The 10,853-nt window shown below is 35.0% G+C and overlaps 2 long non-coding RNA genes across 3 annotated transcripts; one reads left to right on the forward strand and one right to left on the reverse strand.

The window, feature by feature from the left end:
• The first annotated feature begins 496 nt into the window (after positions 1-496).
• On the forward strand, positions 497-2,033 carry LOC141646068 (uncharacterized). The gene is made up of 2 exons (XR_012545317.1): positions 497-691; positions 925-2,033. It is a non-coding gene; the product is annotated as an uncharacterized LOC141646068 (long non-coding RNA).
• Positions 2,034-2,961: 928 nt separating this feature from the next.
• LOC141647610 (uncharacterized) lies at positions 2,962-6,579 on the reverse strand. Of its 2 annotated transcripts, XR_012545770.1 has the most exons (7): positions 6,395-6,579; positions 5,867-6,239; positions 5,335-5,414; positions 5,127-5,196; positions 4,881-4,927; positions 4,002-4,368; positions 2,962-3,886 (listed from the first exon to the last, which is right to left on the reverse strand). It is a non-coding gene; the product is annotated as an uncharacterized LOC141647610 (long non-coding RNA). The 2 variants fall into 2 exon arrangements; XR_012545771.1 differs by lacking the exons at positions 2,962-3,886; positions 4,002-4,368; positions 5,867-6,239 and having other exon boundaries at positions 5,127-5,193.
• Positions 6,580-10,853: the final 4,274 nt, after the last annotated feature.

Consider the following 10,853-nt stretch of genomic DNA (forward strand, 5'->3'; position numbering starts at 1 on the left):
CTACTCGATCAAGTGCCCCTCACTCGATCGAGTCATGCTGACTCGTATACTACCCGCATGCTTAACTCAACAATATATATATATATATATATATGTATATATATATATATATGTATATATATATATATATATGTATATATATATATATATGTATATATATGTATATATATATATATATATATATATATATATATATATATATATATATATATATATATGTATATATATGTATATATATATATATATATATATATGTATGTATATATATATATATATATATATATATATATATATATATATATATATATATATATATGTGTGTGTGTGATATATAGAAATAGGATCTCGTGCGAACTTAAAGTTCGGTGCAAACTTACGAACTCAGCTAAAGAGCCGTCAGATTTGAGTTAATAACATAACTCTCGTTAAACAAACCCCCTTATCTCACTTTCAAATCCATATACCTTCCACCATCAACCAGTCAAAACAAACCCTTCGGCCAATACTTGTCACCGGTGGACCATACCAACTTATCCCTGATCTCAACCGCCGTCAAGTCATCGGAAAGCTCGAAAGTCAGTGAATCACACTATAAACGTCGTGAGTTTCGGATATCTAATGTTATATCCGATCCTACTTTCAGATTCATGGATAGCTGCCGTAAAAGCAGTCGTTATTGTTTGGGTAGAAGGTATGATTTTGATTAGTACTCTAACAATCTCTTAATTTATTGTTTCTGTTTTTTTTTCTCTGCTTACTTCAGTGGAAAATTTAAAATTTTCAATTGAAAATTATGAACCATATTCAATTTTAACTTTTTCATGTTGAAATAATAATTTATGCTTGGAAAAAGGTCAGATTAGTATGTATTGTATACCTCATAGTGTTAATTCTTGATATTCTTATTTTAATTGAATTACCCAGGTCATGACAATAATTGACTTCCCGATTGTTTAGTACTATTGGTTGGTGGTAAGCTGATTGCAGTTGTGTGGAGTGTAGTAGTGGTCCTAATGGCAGAAGTGGCGGTGGTGGACGGTGGTCGGCTTGGTGGATCGTAGTGGAGCGGTAGATACACAAAATACTAGCCAGGATACATATGGTATTAGTACGGGATATGCGGGATATCTCGTAGTAATACCAAATGTATCTTCGGCATCGAGTGATGTTTCAGTAGTTGGCCTGAGGTTGTGTGTGGTGGGTTTGGGTCTTCTATGGGACAATTGGTTGTGCTGGTGTGCAAAAGAATTTAGGACCATCTAGTGTGACTGTTTTTATTGTTGGCAACGATTTTATCGGCTTGTGCAGGTTAATACTCCAATTATGCTCGATTATAAGATCCACACTGAGAACAAATTGCTTTATAATACACCTTCGTACTACGGTATCTACATGTGCGGTTTGGTTTTTGAGGATTTGATGCAGCAGGGTAGACTAGCACATGTAGAAAAGAACAACATTGCCAAAGCTCAGTTATTGTATGATGCGATTGATAACAGTCAGGGATTTTTCCGCTGACTTGTCGAAAAGTCAGTCATGTCACTCATGAATGTGCCTTTTAGTCTTGCCAACTCGAACAAGGAACCCGAGTTTATCAAGTTGCCTGCTAAGGAGAAGATGGTGGCTCTTAAAGGGCATAGGTCTTTGTCGGTGGAATGAGGGCCTCTATATACAAGTATATTTGTGTATCTAGAGTAAGTGACTTCTGTATCTACAACAATAGACTTGTGTACCTAGGCTCTTATTCCTTATAGAAGATGACACCACTGGTGTTTTTTCATGCAATTGAGATTACAGATAGATTTTGATATGGTAAAATTTCTGTTGTACCAAAGGTCGGATTTTAGAAGCCGTTGAAGTTCCGATAGCTGTCATTAATTGTTTAAGACGATTCATACCAAAATCCTAAACTTCGGTTTCGAGTTCTTGTTGTAATCAAGATTCGAAAGGGTGTAGTACTTGCTAGTGCTTTGTTTGTTGTATGATTAACTTGTAATGAACCGTGAATATAATAAAGAGTTTCATTTTTATCAGATGTAATACAAAAGTTATTCGCAACAGGCCGACACCTAGTTGATAAACATTTCTATAAATTTTCGTAGAAATGCAAATGTAAAAATTAAGTGTCATTTGCTAGATACAAACTTTTGGCATGCTAGTTACATACCTATAGCTAGTTAGATACACTCCTCTAACTTGCTAGATACATACCTCTAGCTAGCTAGATACACTCGTCTCACTTGCTAGATACATACATCTAGCTAGATACACTCCTCTCAAGTGCTAGATACATATCTTTAATTATCTAGATACATGTATTTTTTGTTTATGTTATTTTTCTTAGTCCCTATGCACAAATCATAGCTTATTTATAGCAAGGTAAATATTCTCTTTACAGTCGTGTTTTTTCCGGGAATAAAATTTGGGATTCTCTTGTTCCAATGCATGATATATCAACAATGGACACGCATTTAAATTAAAGTGTCGAATTAAGATAGGCTAGATCGATGAGGAGATAAACTGCATCATTATTGGTCCCTATTTTGCAATCTTCTAATTGAAGATAAATGCTCATCTACAAAGAGATAAGGCCACTTTTATTGATGCTAGCTTATCATAACCTCTATTATCTGATATTGTTACTGAGGAATGATGCTTTTTTTATGCATTGGATTGACTTAAAATACACATTAATCACTTCATTTGTTTGGATAAAATTGTTATCTGGCTGACTTTGGTAGGTTTGATTAGCTGATAATGACAAGACTAATAAAATACAGTAGTTTACTACCAAATCAATGCTAGTGTTGTATCACCCTTTTCGCTTTCGTATTTCCTGCACTCCTGCACACATCACTGATAGTGACAGCTAGTGAAACGGGTAGCTCGGTTCCTCTAGTGGATTGTGAGAATTATTGAGTACACATATAATGGTAGGCTAAAAGAAAGCTACTCGTTCGATTGTGATCAAACAGGTAACTCGTTTGATCCTATTGAGTTACTAGATACAAATTTTTGGTATGCTAGATACATACATCTAGCTAGTTAGATACACTCCTTTAACTTGCTAGATACATACCTCTAGTAGCTGGATACACTCGTCTCACTTTCTAGATACATACATCTAGCTAGCTAGATACACTCCTCTCAAGTACTAGATACATACATCTAACTAGCTAGATACACTCCTCTCACTTGCTAGATACATATCTCTAATAATCTAGATTTTTTTGTTTATGTTTTTTTTCTTAGTCTATTTGTACAAATCATAGCTTATTTATAGCAAGGTAAATATTCTCTATACAATCAGAATCCGAAGAACTTGAAGTGTTGGAGTGATCCTTGAACACTAGCCGAAGAATCGGTTGAAATCACATAAGTCCAACTCAAACCCTCTAACCGGAGGCAACCGAGAGCCATAAAGGCGATGCAGAGGGATGATGTTCAACTCGGCAGAGAAAACAAATATAAAGTTTTCATTTTGCAACAAATTATTGATGCGGCGCGAAACAATGACGCCACGACTCTCGCTTTCAAATAACTCTTTTAAGGACTCACTTTCCCCAACCCACAATTCTTCCAATCTTAGCAGCTGAGAATACATGCACACAAATTTTCCATTTGGTTGTTGAAACAGATGACGTCAAGAATACAACTTCGTTTTGAAGGTAATGGATTTTACGACAAGACTAATGCTCCAAGATTATGGAAGGAAGCAACCTCAAGGCATCTGTACCACCAATTGTCAAGTTCGTTAACACTGGAACACGATTTATAGTGACAGTTTTTCCATCCTCCCTTGTAGATGTATTCCAATCCCACATCCGCCTCTTAACATGGTTTTCATCATTACTCACTTGCAGCTCCTCCAAACAAGGAAATTAACCTGCAATTCAAAACAATTAAACTCATGCTACTGCAACTTTTAATCAACTAATAGACACCCAAATTCCCCATGATTCAATACTCTAATTTTCACTTTTGTAGACTCGAGATTATACCTCAGCAATAGATGATCAAGTGTCATTTACTAATAGACACCCAAATTCCCCATGATTCAATACTCTAATTCTCACAGTTGAATTTTTTGACAGTGGTACTGTCTTGATATTTACTTGTCCCATGATTTTTCATGAGAGATTTCAGGTATGCCAATTGAAGTTTCTTGTCTTGATCGATGGTTTACTGGGGCATCATATAGACTCTTTTGGATCTTTGGACAGTATATATGTGCAGATGAGCTGGAAATGGTTCGAGGGTTGGAATTAAAAGGCGGCTTCTTTGTGCATGTTTTTTTGTGAAGATTTCGGACTCCAGAGAGGGCTACTAATGGGAGAAACTGGGCACGATAGATGTTTTGAAGGATCTCTGCACAAAAAAAGAACATGCAATCACAGAACTTTAGCATTCATGATTTGTTATCCAACAAAAAGCTCGTCTCATTCTCTTGGACAGTACTTGGGTTGCAGCTGCATCCTTGGTTGGGAGCATCGATAAAATTCGAGTCACTAATTCATCAGGTAAACTAGTTAATCTATCCACACAACACGGCCTCATTAAACTGCTACTGTTACAACACCTTTTTTGTTTCCGGTCCAAACTGCCCATCGTTACTCCTGATTAGAAAAATCTAATTCATTGATTCATATAGCAAAATGCAATCTGCAATTGAATTTGATAACCACCAAACAGCACGCAAAATAACATCCTTGGCATGAAAAATGATGACTTTATGATAAAGACACAGACGACGAACAAAACAACTGCAAATACATATAGACATCACTACAACCAGAAAAATTACATTTCATCATGGCATGAAAGATGATGACTTTATGATAAATCACATTTAACTATTGGTAGTCAGTCGGAAATAATACCGCTCTGCATTTCATCATGGTACTCAAGCAGTTCTCCTTGGACATCACTACAACCAGAAAAATTAAAATGACCATTAAATTACAATGTGTAAGCTAGATCACAAATCAGATTGCTAAAATATAGAGATACAACTCCAGCATTTATCGTTATGAACGTAAACACATAACAAAACCCATGACAAATAAAATAAGAATACAGTAAGACTCTATTGTAAGTCTGTAACTAGAGTCAGACAGAATGCTTACTGATTGTTGGCAGGTCTTTAGCAGTTTCCAAAAATTTATACCTCTCGTCGATATTTTGCATACTTATCTACTATAAATATAAAAAGAACTGGATTTTAGTCATATACGAAGTATTTTGCGACAAGGAAGTGAGGAACTGTATACAATGCCTGAGCCTAAACAAAACGTGATTATATACTTGATACAGCTTTACAATAGAGCATGGTACCTCTATTATGGCAACATGGAACCTATCATTTTTGCTTGCAATGGTACATAGAGCCACATGATCAATAAAAAACGACGTCACTGCACACAACAAGTTCACATTGTCATTTATTTAGTTTAAGGAATGATGTTCACATTATTTAGATTCTGTCACAATTTACAAATCACCGAGAACATCGTGGTTATATTATTTGCAGTAAATGACTCATTTTGTTTTCTAAAATAACAAAAGTTGCTAACAAACAATAGTACCAAAAAAAAAAAGAGAATTAAAACTTAAAACTAAAAAGGAATGAGGGAATTAATGATGAAACAGTCCAATTAACTGATAGGTCTCTCTTGCATTTGATTTAGTTAACTTTCTAGAGAATCAAAACATCATGATTCCATAATACATATATAGACCCAAACAAATATATAATACATTAAAATCAATCAAATTTCTTAATAAACCAAGAAAAAACATATTGCAAAAATATAACGGCTCATTTACATACATTCAACCTTAATTTATATAATCGACCATCGTTTACCTGTCGATTTTCCCAATTCATGACATCTAACAAAGACGAGCTTGAGAAAGAAACAAGTTGCATCCGAAGCAACAACTTACAACCCAAAATGCTACTTATTTTATATGTTCTATTCAACGCATTCATGTGGTATCATAAATTAATACTCCAGATACACAAGTCGATTTGTGTATCTGGTAGTACTAGCTTGTGTATCTGCGGTCATATATTGTGCAACCACCACTCACCACCTCACGACCACCATCACTGATGAACCCTACCCACAACTAACACCTGACCCACCACGCAACACCGTCCACTAACCCCACCCATGAACCATCACCACCAATATCAACACCGACTTTCAACGGCGAACTTCCTCCTAGCGGCGACCCTAAATTTAATTAAATTCACCCCTAACGATCAATTTTTTTGATTATAATCTTATGTTTTCGCATTAAAATACTTCTTATAATCTTTACAATTGAGTAGATTCAAAATACTAAACAAATCTTCAAAGATTAAAGTAAGATAAGAATTGAATCTAACCTTCTTGCTATAATACACTGAAATTCGTTCGTGGGAAGGGTCATAGACGAAAATATAGGTGGTAAAAAAGGCGGTGGGAGTGGCGATCAACGGTGGTAGTGACGGATAGCGGTGGAAGTGGTGGGAGGCGATCAAATTTAAGTGTTTTTGGTGGGTGGGTATGTAATTGTTTCAGGTGGGTAAACAATTAAGAAAGCGCGTTTGAAGAATTGGTTTAATGGCTTAGTTCGTAAGTTCGTACGGAACTTTAGTTCGTACCTAACCCCGACCCTATATATATATATATATATATATATATATATATATATATATAAATCGATAAACATACGTGTATATACAATAAACAACACCCTATTTCACATATTTCTAATAAGCCACATTAGAAAACATTTATCATGCAATTCCATCATCCATACTAACACATATAATCATATTACTTATCACCTTCCACCACAACATTCTCCATCCTCCACATGCATTCATCCACCAATTCATACAACACATTTCTATATAGACATGCAACTTACATAGATAAACACATAACGATCTCAAGACACACCCCACGGTTCAAAGTTGTAGGGCGAGATCGCAACTTTAGGACGTCTCACAAGTCTTTGCATTAGCTCCTAACAACTCCTACCCGGGTTCATTTTATTTTGACTCCCTAAGTTCATTGGGTTCATTAGTTACAAGTTCCAAAATCGTCGCTCTGATACCACTTTATAACACCCCCATACTCCAAGTGCCTTACCAGGACCACTTTGTTGGGATTCATTAATCTCATATGTTTACATATATATTCATAGTATGATAGTTTTATTTAGTCATAAAATTAAAATGGATCTTATGCATGCAAACATAAAACAAAGTAGAGAAGAAATCGTCACTTCTTACATTGGTGTTTCGGATTTATGGGCACCAACAAGACCTCCTACTTGTTAGTTCTTGAGCCTTCCAACAATGGATGAACAAAGGTTCAAATTAGAACCTCTCCCAAAAGCGTATACCCAAGGAACACCCTTAATGACTAATATTATTAGGAGCTAGTAATAATACTAATCTTACTTAAAATTTGGACACAAAAATTGTGTTTTGTTCTCTTGTATTTCGGTCAAGAGAGGAGTGTTTTTATGAGTTTTCTTTCTCTAAAATGTTTCACAAATTGTAGAGAGTTGATCAATATTTTCTAACACTAGAAAATATTAAGTAAAGTAATGAATAATTATAGAGGAAAAGCCTTGGCTTCTCTCATGCAAAAACCGGTTGGAGGGGGGGAGTATTTGAGGCCAATGCATGCAAAAGTTGCTCTTCTCAAAAGCTATAGGGTTGCATGGCTATGAGTAGAGTATAATTATTGTGTTTCCAATTAAAATAAACAACACAATATAAACTCTTATACTCCCTCCATTTTCGGCACACATACATAAAATGGGAGGTCCATTTTATTTTGTCATTTGTCAATTTTGTCATGTGTCACATGTTACATGACATGTAACACTATAATGTATTTTTAACATATTAAAAATCAACATATTAATAAAATATGTCACATACAAAATTTAACTAGTAATTCTTGATTACTTGTACCAAAATGGTTTTATCGAATTATAAATTTCAACAACTTGAATTTATAATAAATTATTCAATCCGTTTCAATTGTTTCGTAAACAATAATTTAATCTAAGTAATAAAACAATTCGATTACTTAGACCGTATCTCATTTAATCGAATTACAATGAGTCACGTTAATTTTACTCACAAAATCATCCGTCAATTTTTAAGCAATTTAATTAACTCGTATCGGCATACGATTAATTAAATGATCAATTAAGAGTATTTCCCTATAGGTATGACCTAAGGGGATCAACTGATCACCACCGTCGCACGACAGTAATGTCAAACTCTAGTCAGCCAATCATTACCGATATGTGTGGACCAGTTGACTGTAAAATATTACTTTCCCTCATGTATTCTTGAAAATGAGATTTAAACATGTGATCGTCATGATCGACAATTGTGATCGCATTATTGTCGGGGACACTAACTCCAACAATCTCCCACTTGTCCTCGACAAGTGTGCGTCACCAATTCTCTTGTCCTATTACTATCTCCCACTCAATGCAAGGTGTCTTTCAGGTCGTACTTGCAAGTGATCATATCGAGAGTGGTTTCCTCGATCTGGAGAATAACTGATTGACCGGAATTATCTACCATAGATACGTTCCGAGCGTGGCCACGCATTTCCAGTTCATTACTCCTCGACTGGCCCTGAGATATTGTTTTAACCCTGACAAGGGGTGGACAATTCCTATCGCACTATTCCCTTCGACTAGCCACAGCCATCATAACCCAAAATATGCCCATTTGACCCCATTTACGAAGGTCGCAGTAACATACATCAAAGTTAATCTGAAACTGTGCCACCTTAGGCGAACAGTCTTTAGTTAAAAGAATCGACTCATTAGAATACTATAGTAGCTCTCGCCACGACCAGGCTATATAAATTTGCCAGAACTCTATAAGCGGTCATTAGGCCCGACAAAGTGTTCCTAACAGTCTGCCTATGTGATCGACTAGTCATCTCATATGACTATATGGCACTTGAACTTGCCATCAATCACATCACACTCTAGTCACTTCGAGACGTCACCTCATACAAGTGACTATGGGCAAATACCATGTAAATCCGAGTTCACTTTAACGGGGTTCAATATTAACTCTACAACCCATTTGGATGTAACAAAGTATAAAAGGAGTTTTAGATTTAAAAACTCGAATGACAAATGTGATTATTACATATGAATAGTCAATACCTGATTACTATTTCATATTCTTATAATCCAATTTGATCTTTGTACGTAGTTGTTCATCTCAATCCAATTGAAATGACATATGACTCATCATGTTAAGCCTATGAGAAGGCTTTGGTTAGTAGGTTTTATCAACTTCTTGTACCTTACTCAACCTTACTACATACTCGTTTTCCGTTGTAATGTATACATTTGCATGACAAAACCTTCTGAGTACGTGTCTAGATCCAATCTAGACATAGGCCCTCTAGCCTTAGAATAGCTCCCACTGTTTTCACAGTGTGCGGGACTCATTCTTCTTGCACATCTCATGATTGCAAGTGTACTCAATTTCCGTTGTAAATATCTCTCATTGTTCTTTATTGCCTAGGACGATTCTAGTAAATCTATTTCTTAAATAACATAGCCACAATGGTTCCTTAACCATCTTCACGTGTTTTGAATATGGTTTTGTCTGAAACCTTTCGCAATCTCAATTGTCATTTGTGTAACACTCTTACACAAATTAGTTAATTGCATCAAAAACACTTAACTTTCCATCCTTAATGCTTCCTCAAGCACTTAAGAATAATCTATATGGCTACTTGGTAACAATTACTTAAATTCGATTTTGAAACAATTCATCATACTCAAAGTATATGAAGTGTTATACATCATTACTCATTTAATTGATCCGGCAGCGGAAGCAAATGGAATCAATCAAATATGTTCAACATGATTGAACTAGTCATGAATCTTATCAACATAGGACTTCTTATTTGACGCTAATATCATGTGGATTAATCTCCATAAATCCGGATATTGAAGATGTATTATAATACTCTAAAAGTGTCAAATCATTCCCAATGATCAATATGTCATCCACATATAAGACTAATTAAAATTTCCGTAACTCCCACTAAACTTCATGTATAAACACAACATCTCAACCTATTGAGAAAAGTTTTATTACATGATCAAAATGTTGATTCCAACTCATTGATGTCCTACTTAAGACAATCTCTTAAGTTGCACATTATTTTAGGATTGCAAGAATCTACAAAACTCATGACATGTATTGAATACATTCCTTCTAATTTAAGAAGTGGGTTTTAGATTCACTCGCTATATATCATCATAATGAAATACAATCCCTAAGAAGATCTGAATAGTGCAAAACACTTTGCAACTAATCAAGCTTTGATATCTCTCTTTGATATCCAACAATTCCACTTGGAATTTATTTCGGATTTTCATGGCTCTAAGCCTTGTATTGAGTTGTGACTTAAACACTCTCATTTAAGTCATATGATCATTACTTTTCAGAAGTAACTTGAATCAAACAATTTCTTTGTAAGTTGCAAGCTCTTTACTTTCTAAAAGTAACACGAATTCATCATCTTCAACAAGTGATGAGTTCAACCTCCTAGGTTTCGAAGAAACAACATCATGTAGCCAAGAAAATACAGTTTCTTGCGACATACAATTTTTGACACAATCCTTTTGTGGCTCTTGAATATTTTCTCCCACTCTGTCTTCTAGAAATAAACGTGTATTCTAGAGAGACAGCTTCACGAGCCACAAACTTGTTGTACTCGTGATTATTGAAAGGAAAAATGAGCATTTGTTTCTTGTGAAAACTTACAAGCATGGTACCCTACTTTTTCATA

The sequence above is a fragment of the Silene latifolia genome, chromosome 3, assembly GCF_048544455.1.
Source record: "Silene latifolia isolate original U9 population chromosome 3, ASM4854445v1, whole genome shotgun sequence".
Lineage (NCBI taxonomy): Eukaryota > Viridiplantae > Streptophyta > Magnoliopsida > Caryophyllales > Caryophyllaceae > Silene > Silene latifolia.